The sequence below is a fragment of the Bidens hawaiensis genome, unplaced genomic scaffold (genome assembly GCF_021521415.1).
Source record: "Bidens hawaiensis isolate Kalapana, Puna unplaced genomic scaffold, B.hawaiensis_p1.1 tig00002273_1, whole genome shotgun sequence".
NCBI classification, from domain to species: Eukaryota; Viridiplantae; Streptophyta; class Magnoliopsida; order Asterales; family Asteraceae; genus Bidens; species Bidens hawaiensis.
Window position 1 is genome coordinate 203,924 of NW_027491121.1, and position 10,225 is coordinate 214,148.

Consider the following 10,225-nt stretch of genomic DNA (forward strand, 5'->3'; position numbering starts at 1 on the left):
GCATTTTAATAAAATTTGAAATGACTGCTGGTACAGCCCAATTAAACTTATGTTTGTGTAATACAGATTAATATTTTGATTTTTATACTTGCGTTTAAACCGTTTTAGACGGGTGCAGTTGCGTGGTATATATCGTTTGCGCATGTTTTCTGACCCGTGCATTATCATTTGTGTGTTGTATGTTTTATATACCTGTGTTTTTTTTACATTCTACGTTCTGAATATTGTATTGCATATACACATTTACACACGCTTTTTGATGTTACACTGATTATCAGGTTGCTTGTACGCATTATAATGCGTATACGCATGTTCATTCTTTTTTAATTGCACCCCTTAATTTAATACAACTATACGTGTTTTTTTAATCTCCAAAATTGTATAATGTAATGTATGGTCACTATCTATCCTTACTATGTTTTCGTGTTACATGTGTGCATCACACATTGGTCCCCATATATCCTTTCTCATATTACACATGTGCATCACACGTTGGTACCTGTATATATCCTTGTTATGTTTTCATGTTACATATGTGCATCACACTTTTCATGTATATTGTACCAGTCACACGTTCTGTTTACATGTAGAACATCATCGTATACGTTGCACATTCCCTATGCATTTTTACACACATTCAACTAACACAAACACTTGCATCCATACCATTCAACTATTCCATTAACTTGCAAATATCAAAACAAACAAAACAACCAAGACAAATGTTTACAACCATACCATCCAACCGTCTAATTCAATTACACGTGTCAAAACAAAAAAAAATAAGCATGCATAAACTACATGACACCATATGTTTTTATACGATTACCGTTTATTTCATTCTTAACTACCAAGTGTCAACATTTATCCATCAACCCTCCTTAAAACGAACCTTTTTAACCACAACCTGCTTTGGTTTTTTGCTTTCCCATTCTCTAGCATCCGCCAACATGCCATCCCTTACATTGTTTACTCCCGAAAGCAACATGCGAGCTATGTACTTCATCCTAAGAATATTGATCTGCTCTACCTTTCTGTCTTCTTTCATGCTGAAGTCACATTCGACACGATCTCCTCCTCTATAGCACTCCATGTGTCGCATCGCGAATACAGCACAATCTGTTACGTTGCTTGATGTTTTCCATGGTAACTCCACTCTTGTTGGCGACCATGTACGCATAATCTCTTTAGCCCTTGGGTGTCCAACCAATGTCAGGTACCTGCCGAATATGTCAATGTTTGTAAATGAAAAAAAAATATCATTATAACAAACGTGTATGACAAGAGTATATATTTATAATGTAATACATGTTCAACTTATACTACGCATGTGTATCACCGACTGCCTACTTGTATTCATCGCTAATTTTGTACTGTGCCTTGACTTACCACTTTGTACGGCGTGCTTTTTGTTCGCGTAAACTGTGCTGGTTCTAACTCCATACACGGTCTTCACCATGTTGTCGAAAACATAAACACCAGTTTCCCTCATGTCGAAAGCGATTACGTAAAAGTGATTATTTCAAAAATTGGAAACAACACCGCATCATACTCTCTTAAACCCATCTTGCTTTCATCCTTATTTAGCACAAACAACAAGTTTGTTTTAAACGCGTTTACTCTTTGTTCATGTGTTGATTTCTTTTTTGTAAGCATCCATCCAATCTTGCATATTTAATTAATGCCACTTCAACATTAGTTTATATAAGCATTATTCAAATTATTCTAAGGCTATATGTATTGTAAACTTACAATCGTTGATGCGTGACAAAATAAACGGTTTATTGACCCTAGGCTTCTAAATTGTTCTTGATAGTTTAAAAATGTGACCCAACAGTCAACCACGCTTTGCTGAACCGGATTACCAGGCAACAGAGACTCCAAAAAATAAGCTCTCGTGAAAACACCATAGTCAGCGTCAAACATATCCTTTCTGTGTAATATTAAATTGATAACAAATACTAACATTATATATATTAAATTGAAAACCCCATATGTTTATATAGTACATATATGTAATATTCACGCATGTATAATTAACAGCACGTATACGCACTTTAATGCGTATACGCAATAATATAGTAAGTGTACATATGCACCAGCTTAATAACGTGTATGCGTGAAACATCAATACTTACATAATGTTTCATGAACCGTACACATACACGCTGCTGCCATATTAACGTGTTACATATATGCATTATATGTGTGCATATTGCTACATACACGCACTACTATGTTTTCATATGTAATTACAAACATAATACGTGTATAAAAAAATTAATAAAACATTTTTACCTGAATGTTTTATCAGCAATCCCGTCTTCTTCTTTCTCCAAAAGTTCTGTAGATTTCAACCTTGTGCTCTTTCTTTCCTTATTCTTTTTAAACTCTATCAGTCCTCTTAGGTACCGACAAACCATCATTTCTTCATCACTCATCACTTGATCTATGTCAACCGGTTGGCACGGCACTATTCCCGTGTTTTCATTAGCATTCGTGTCGTTGTCCATACCACCTGATTCTTGGGAGCTGAAACCGAGACCGAAACTCGGTTTTTGATAATCGACTTCTTTTGTTTAAGCTGTGCTATTCTTTTTCACGTCATCCAGCTTCAACCCACCCTCCTCTTCAGCATCGTCTTCAATCTTATCACCATCAACGTTCGCATTGTCACCCTTCTCTTCAGCATCGTCTTCAATCTTCTCACCATCAACGTTCGCATTGCCACCCTCAACGTTCACAACATCTTTGTATAAATTTTTATACCTATCAATAAAAGTCTTTATCTCGCTAATTTCTGGAAAAGCCGAATGTGCTTCACGCAGAGCTCCTTCAATTATTTTTTTGTCTTTGATGGCAGATTCGAAGAGCGTGTCAAGCTTGGTCACATGTCCGTGTTAATAAAAAAGCACATCATAAGCTATTAGTGCTAATAGTCCCATTATACTAAATATAAACACGTGTGATGATTGTAACTCGTACCGTCAGATCATTCGGGCTATACAGATTTGCAGACGTGTTAGTCTCTATTTCGTCCTCGATTTCGTCTCCATCCACGCCCAAATACATGTCCCTAATCTCACCCTGTCCAAAGCCTCCGTGTTTCTTTTCTAACCTTTCCCTTTTTTGCAGATTTGCCATGCTCCAAAATTTTATCGGGTTCATGCTACGTTCCACATTAAACCCGGTAGATGCAACTCTATCCACATAGGTTAACTGTCATTTTTTACAACCGTTAGATACACGCACGTTTAATAATGTTAACAAAAATTTACAATCATTTATTTAATGAAATTCGTACCACGAGTATCGTCAACGGGCCAGTAAATATTGATTTCAGATCGCATCTTCTCCAACCAGACTTGCATTTTTTCATTAAATCGTGTTGGTACATTTTGTGACCGTCGCTATGCAATTCTGTTCAGCAGAAACGAAGTACGAAGTTAGAACAACTTCGCCATAGGCGAAGTTGTAACAACTTCGCCATAGGCGAAGTTGTAACAACTTCTGCCATAGGCGAAGTTAGAACAACTTCGCCTTAGGCGAAGTTATAACAACTTCGCCTACAGGCCCAAGCCCAAGCCCGCGAAGTTGTTTATATATATATATGTGTGTGTCTTGTTTAGGTTGGAGTATCCAGAAAATAAGAGTATTGTGTGTCCAGTTCAAGTAGCTAGAGAGAAACCGAGAGGGAGAGTCGTGTGGGACGGCCCGAGGTAGAGCTCACCTCGGGTCGGCCGTCATTTGTTTTCGTGTTTGGTATGTAATGTGTTTCGGTTATTATATAAATGATCTGCAGATGTGTTTATCCCGTTCGTGTGTTTGTTCGTGTATGTGTTTGTGTGTAATCGTGTTCTTCGTCTTCTACACCATTAAACGAGTCTAGGAGGATTCCGCACTCCTAGACCTCGTGCGGATCTCGTATCGATCGGCGACGCCCCGGGGGGATTTACAAGTGGTATCAGAGCCTTAGGCTCTTATGCTATGGTTCGAGATCTGCGTTTTGGTGTTTCTGGCACGTTTCTGATGCGTTTTTGGCCGAACAGCCGCCGCAGGCGAAGTTATGGGGTTCAGGCAAAGTTGTCGCTTAAATTTTTGGGTTTAGGCGAAGTTATCAGTCAGGCGAAGTTATGGACAGGCGAAGTTAAGGACAGGCAAAGTTATGGACAGGCGAAGTTAAGGACAGGCGAAGTTAAAAAAAAAAAAAAAAATTTTTTTTTTTGGAGTTTTCGTCTGTATGGCCAGGTGTTGGAGTTTTCGTCTGTATGGCCGGAGTTTTCGTCTGTATGGCCAGGTGTTAGAGTTTTCGTCTGTATGGCCAGGTGTACACGATTATTGTGAGACCGAAGACGTTGTTCCGTCAACGAGTGAAACTTGTTATCTCTTGGCCTTACGTGTGAACAAATACGTGTCAACTCAGGATATGGAGTTGAGGTTGTGAATGGGATATTGATTGAAACTGGATATTGACACATATTTGGGTGTTTGTGGGCAATGAAATTGTTGTTGTTCGAGGTTGACCAACTGAAGAAAGTCAAATTGAACTGAAGGTTTTCGTCATTACTGGATTGCGGTCAGAGCATATTATTTATGTTATTTTCAAGGCGTTCGAGAATTGGATCCTGAAACGTGATGCTTATTTATTAGAGTGAAAATTCTGGAACAAGTTGGATTTAATCGGGAATTAAAGTGTTTATGTTCTTGATCGTTATCCCTGGTGATTGAAGATGCTTCGGATTAATTAATGGTCATGTGTGTTAGATTCTGTCAAGGTGGTTTTGTGATGAAATTGATCACTTGATGTTGAGTAGTTGAAGATTAAACCTTATCGTATGCCGACATGTTGGTGAAGTTGTGGAGGGAGCCCAACTTCACGTGTTGGTGAAGTTAGAAGAACTTCACGTGTTGGTGAAGTCAGAAGGACTCACGTGATTGGTTGAGATGATCAATTAGGCACGGGGATGCATGCATTTCAAAGACCTCAATCTATATAGTCGGAGAAGCTTACACTGAAGGGAAGATCTGATATGGAAGACGCTGGGTGATTGGTAGATTTGTGAAGCTACAAGACAGTTTCAGACACAGCTGGTTGAAGAGCAAACAGAAGATCATCAGTTAAGAGGGAGTCTGTTGGTGCATGTTTTGTAACAGATGATCTTTTGTGTTTGTTAGAATTGAGAGCAACGGTCAAAGGGGAGTCTGTTGGTGCATTTTGTGACCGTCGCTATGCAATTCTGTTCAGTGGTAACAAAGTACGAAGTTAGAACAACTTCACCATAGGCGAAGTTGTAACAACTTCGCCATAGGCGAAGTTGTAACAACTTCTGCCATAGGCAAAGTTAGAACAACTTCGCCTACTGGCCCAAGCCCAAGCCCGCGAAGTTGTTTTCTATATATATGTGTGTCTTGTTTAGGTTTGAGGATCAAGAAAATCAGAGTATTGTGTGTTCAGTTCAAGTAGCTAGAGAGAAACAGAGAGGCAGAGTCGTGTGGGACGGCCCGAGGTAGAGCTCACTTCGGGTCGGCCGTGTCTTTGTTTTTTTTGTTCGTTTTGTAACATGGTTTGGTTATGATATAAAAGATCTGCAGATGTGTTTATCCCATTCGTGTGTTTGTTCGTGTATGTGTTTGTGTGTAATTGTGTTCTTCGTCTTCTACACCATTAAACGAGTCTAGGAGGATTCCGCACTCCTAGACATCGTGCGGATCTCGTATCGATCGGCGACGCCCCGCGGGGGGACTTACAAGTGGTATCAGAGCCTTAGGCTCTTATGCTATGGTTCGAGATCTGCGTTTTGGTGTTTCTAGCACGTTTCTGATGCGTTTTTGGCCGAACAGCCGCCGTAGGCGAAGTTATGGGGTTAAGGCGTAGTTGTCGCTTAAATTTTAGGGTTCAGGCGAAGTTATGGACAGGCGAAGTTATGGACAGGCGAAGTTAAGGACAGGCGAAGTTTACTTTTAGGCGAAGTTGACTTTAGGCGAAGTTAAAAAAAAAATGTTTGGAGTTTTCGTCAGTATGGCCAGGTGTACACGATTATTGTGAGACCTAAGATGTTGTTCCGTCAACGAGTGAAACTTGTTATCTCTTGGTCTTACGTGTGAACAAATACGTGTCAACTCTGGATTTGGAGTTGAGGTTGTGAATGGGATATTGATTGAAACTGGATATTGACACATATTTGGGTGTTTGTGGGCAATGAAATAGTTGTTGTTCGAGGTTGACCAACTGAAGAAAGTCAAATTGAACTGAAGGTTTTCGTCATTACTGGATTGCGGTCAGAGCATATTATTTATGTTATTTTCAAGGCGTTCGAGAATTGGATCCTGAAACGTGATGCTTATTTATTAAAGTGAAAATTCTGGAACAATTTGGATTTAATCGGGAATTAAAGTGTTTATGTTCTTGATCGTTATCCCTGGTGATTGAAGATGCTTCGGATTAATTAATGGTCATGTGTGTTAGATTCTGTCAAGGTGGTTTTGTGATGAAATTGATCACTTGATGTTGAGTAGTTGAAGATTAAACCTTATCGTATGCCGACGTGTTGGTGAAGTTGTGGAGGGAGCCCAACTTCACGTGTTGGTGAAGTTAGAAGAACTTCACGTGTTGTGAAGTCAGAAGGACTCACGTGATTGGTTGAGATGATCAATTAGGCACGGGGATGCATGCATTTCAAAGACCTCAATCTATATAGTCGGAGAAGCTTACACTGAAGAAGAGATCTGATATGGAAGACGCTGGGTGATTGGTAGATTTGTGAAGCTACAAGACAGTTTCAGACACGGCTGGTTGAAGAGCAAACAGAAGATCATCAGTTAAGAGGGAGTCTGTTGGTGCATGTTTTGTAACAGATGATCTTTTGTGTTTGTTAGAAGAGAGCAACGGTCAAAGGGGAGTCTGTTGGTGCATTTTGTGACCGTCGCTATGCAATTCTGTTCAGCAGAAACGAAGTACGAAGTTAGAACAACTTCGCCATAGGCGAAGTTATAACAACTTCTGCCATAGGCGAAGTTAGAACAACTTTGCCTTAGGCGAAGTTATAACAACTTCGCCTACTGGCCCAAGCCCAAGCCCGCGAAGTTGTTTTCTATATATATGTGTGTCTTGTTTAGGTTTGAGGATCAAGAAAATCAGAGTATTGTGTGTCCAGTTCAAGTAGCTAGAGAGAAACCGAGAGGGAGAGTCATGTGGGACGGCCCGAGGTAGAGCTCACCTCGGGTCGGCCGTCATTTGTTTTCGTGTTTGGTATGTAATGTGTTTCGGTTATTATATAAATGATCTGCAGATGTGTTTATCCCGTTCGTGTGTTTGTTCGTGTATGTGTTTGTGTGTAATCGTGTTCTTCGTCTTCTACACCATTAAACGAGTCTAGGAGGATTCCGCACTCCTAGACCTCGTGCGGATCTCGTATCGATCGGCGACGCCCCGGGGGGGCTTACAAATCGACGATGAAGGAGCACCAATCAATGTCACGTATGTTTGTGTCCTCTTTTATGTGATGAATGAATTCAAGCTTGCACTTCCCCGTCTGTTGAATCTCATCCATCGCGCTAAGGAACATCGCCAAAAAGTCAAGCTTGAACATCATCCCACTATCATCACGATTATCTTCAATCTTTACAGCTATCTCTATCGGTGTGACATATGATCCCGGATACCTCTTTTTCCAAGTTTCTTGTATTCCTACAAACTTCTTAGTACACTCAGTCGACGATAATTGTATACCGCTGTTTGGTATCCCGAGCAGTTGGTGGATTATGTCGTTGTCTATTTTGAGCTTATTGGCACCCAGATCAATCTCCATATTAGCCGCGTTGAACTTATCAACCACGAAATGCCCTAACCCAGCCGGTATACCGTTTACTTTAAATTGTAGCATTTTCCCAAACCCTATGCTTCGAACGGCGGCCCGTTGTGTCCTTGACAACCCTTCGATGCATGAACATAGCTGTTTTGGTGACGAGCGAGTCCGTAACCCACCTCCTTCATACTGTTTTGCCACTTTTATCTTTTCCTTGGCAGTTTTCTTTCTACCTGTTAAAACACAAGTAACACCTATGTTTAATACACTAATAACGCAAATATGTATACATATCTAAAACACATGTCATACATGATTATGGCCTACATCTAACATGTCGTAATATGCATGCGCTTTCGTACACGTAATACAACGAGTTCGCTTAAACGTGAAATATAACAGTAGTACGCATGTGCATTTCTTAATGTAGTGCGTATACGTACTGCAATAATGATGCGTACAACATATATGCATTGCATACACGCAATACGTGATATTTGCATCAACATTTAATACACACATATACGCGTAAATGTATAACACATCGGTAGTGCGTATGTGTTATACGTGTAAACGTATAAGACACGTTAAATAATGTAATGCATATACGTATTGCACTAACGATACAAATAATGTGTAATCAATGCATATGCGCACTACATGAAGCCCACATTAATGTTTAATACACCATATCCGCGTAAATGTTCGACTCATCAGTAATGAGTATGTGCTATATGCGTAAACGTATAAGACAAATTAATAAAGAATAAACAATTAGATTACGTCAAAATACTTGGAAAGAATAGAAAGAATTCTCTCGAAATGCGACTAGCTTAATTAAACAATTCATAAACGAATCAATCTTTTTCACTAACATCAAATGTCACACATCCGTTATAAAAATTCAATCATTAGTATATAAATAAAGAATTTCGCTCATACTAAGATCTATTCTGTATACAGAATGTCGAACCAAAACAATCAAGGGAATAATGATGAAGCTTCAACTCATAGAAGCAACAAGGATACGACAAAACTTGCACAGGAGATTCCTGAGCAGTATCTAGTCAAAATCCAAGACATGATTCATGTGCTATATCGTTTCATACGATTATCCCAAACATCAAATTCTCAAATAAAGAATAAACAAATAGATTACGTCACTACAAGACGTATAATCTCAAGGAAGAATAGAAAGAATTCTCTCGAAATGCGACAAGCTTAATTAAACAATTCATAAACGAATCAATCTTTTGCACTAACATCAAATGTCACACATCCGTTATAAACATTCAATCATTAGTATATAAATAAAGAATTTCGCTCATACTAAGATCTATTCTGTATACAGAATGTCGAACCAAAACAATCAAGGGAATTATGATGAAGCTTCAACTCATAGAAGCAACAAGGATACGACAAAACCTGCACAGGAGATTCCTGAGCAGTATCTAGTCAAAATCCAAGACATGATTCATAATGCAATGACTCCCTTCATCGATGCAATGAAAGAAGGGTCACACAAACATAAAATAGAACATTCAAATAAATCATCAAGAACTCATCCGTATAAGAAACCTCCTCATCATGAAGAAAATGTTCATAGCTCCAACGCTGAGAGCAAATTCAATCGCAAATTCAAGAAACAACTAATAATTCAAGGCAGTAGTTTTAAGAACTTCAAGGAATTTGGACCAAAAGAATTCTATGGCAATAAAGGTGCCATATCAGCTGTACGATGGCTTGAAGAAATCGAGTCCATTGTTATTATCAGCAATTTTACTAATATTCAAAAGTATCAATACTCCTCTCACTAATTTAGAGGCGAGGCTTTGGAGTGGTGGAATACCCTGATCATGTCAAAGGGTAGAGAAACTATGTGCCAATTGAAGTGGGAAGAATTCAGAGAACTAGTGTTACGAAAGTTCTCTCCCATGCATGAAATCGATCTTATTCAAACTAAGCTGTTTGAACCTCAGGGTGGAAGACACTAATATCAGAGAATACAATACTAAGTTTCATGAGTATTTTAGATTGGTACCACATTTGATAATACCCGAATCCAACAAAGTAACCCGCTACATATGGGGTTTACCTCGGGAAATTAGAGATATGGTAAGATCTCATTTGCCTCAAACCGCTGATTTAGCCATGGAATTAGTCGGTTATCTTATGAATAGTCTTATCAGAAATCAAGAAGAGGATAAGAATGACAAAGGAAAGAGAGATGAAATCGAGAAAAGGAAAACAAAGAAAGGCAAAGAAAAGGAGGAAGGGTCTTTTAAATATACAAGACCAATCTGCCAAAGCTGTGGCAAGAGGCATCACGGGAAATGTTTAAGACCAACAAACTTCCCCAAAGATATTCCATTAATCACATGCAACTTTTGCAATAAACTCGGTCATTCGGAAGACGATTG